The following is a 1,647-nucleotide window of genomic DNA, read 5'->3' as shown; positions in this document are numbered from 1 at the left end:
CATGCATCTGAAGAAGTGGGGGTTTTTTTACCCATGAAAGCTTATGCCCAAATAAATCTGTTAGTCTTTAAGGTGCCACCAGACTCCTTCTCGTTTTTGAGGATGGGGTTCTGTATCCTGGGAAGCAGTGTCTTTGAAAATGATTGGTGGTCATGGTGGATAATCAGCTGAACTTGAGCTCCCAATGTGATGTTATGGTCAAAAGGGCTAAAGTGATCCTGGGATGCGTAAACAGGTGAATATTGAGTAGGAGTACAGAGATTATTTTACCTCTGTATTTGGCCCTGGTGCAACTGCTACTGAAATCCTCTGTCCAGTCTGGTGCCCACAATTCAAGAATGATGTTGATAAATTGGAGAGGTTTCAGAGAAGAATCAGAAGAATGATTAAAGGATTAGAAAACCTGCCTTATAGTGAGACATTCAAGGAGCTCAATCTATTTAGCATAACAAAGAGAAGGTTAAGGGGTGGCTGGATTACAGTTTTAAGTACCTAAATGGGGAACAAATATTTAATAATGGGAACTTCACTTTATCAGAGAAAAGTATAAACATGATCCAATGGCTGGAAGTTGAAGCTAGACAAATTCTGACTGGAAATAAAGTGTAATTTTTTTAACAGTGAGAGTAATTAACCATTGGAACAATTTACCAAGTTTCATGGTGGATTCTCCATTGCTGACAGTTTTTAAATCAAGTTTGGATGCTTAATTCTGGGGACATTCTCTGGCATGTGTTACACAGAAGAACGGATTAGATGATCGCAATGGTCCCTTCTGGCCTTGGAATCTATGAATCTATGAGTTAAAACTCCTCGTGGCAAAGCTCTTGGGTTCAGTGGAACACACAATCCTTCACACCCTGCCAAGGTGCAGTTCCAGGAAAGGCACATTTGTACTGGAGATTAATAAAAATGTTTATCTGACTGAGCAACTTAGTATGGTAGAGCAGTAGTGATGTCTCAGTTAAAGTTTCCACTAAATGGGCTTCAACTTGGTGATTTTTGTGTTTGTTAAAGAAAAATTATGTATTCATTCCCACTTTTTCAGGATAAAATTTCTGAGTGAAGCTTGAGTTTTCTTTGGATTTTTAAGTAAATCTATTAAGTAGTTTGCAAGATCTAAGATAAAAACTGGCTTAAAAAAAACAACAACAACCAAGGAGCTGATGAAAAAGATTATCTCTAAAAAGAGACTCATGGATTTGCATACTCCTATGTCTAAAAAATGCAGAGTGTTTAAAATCAGAAATGTATACGTACTGAGCATTTTGAGGGTCTCACTGGTGCTGTGTAATTATTTTGTTAAAATATTGGCATTATTTATCCTAAATTAATCCACATAAACTGATGTAATCCAACAGGGAAAGTGGTTTACATGACTACTTCCATTGGGTCCAGTATGCAGATGCCTTTCTGAACAGTTCAGGAGTGGAATACTATATTGCCTTTTGTCATATGCCCCCCTAATGTTCTCCACATCTGAACCTTGTGGCCCGTATGAAGCATGGGGCTAATATGATGCATGGGGAATGGGTTTTGCTAGTCATGGTGCTTTTGTATTGAATTGAAGAAGAAAATCTTCAAACCTAAGCATGAGTGAATTCACAAAACTGTGCAGAAGAGATGGAGGTCAAGAACAGGGGAGGG

This window comes from Chrysemys picta, unplaced genomic scaffold, assembly GCF_011386835.1.
Source record: "Chrysemys picta bellii isolate R12L10 unplaced genomic scaffold, ASM1138683v2 scaf414, whole genome shotgun sequence".
In the NCBI taxonomy this organism is placed as follows: domain Eukaryota; kingdom Metazoa; phylum Chordata; order Testudines; family Emydidae; genus Chrysemys; species Chrysemys picta.
Note: the sequence above shows the minus strand (reverse complement) of the source record.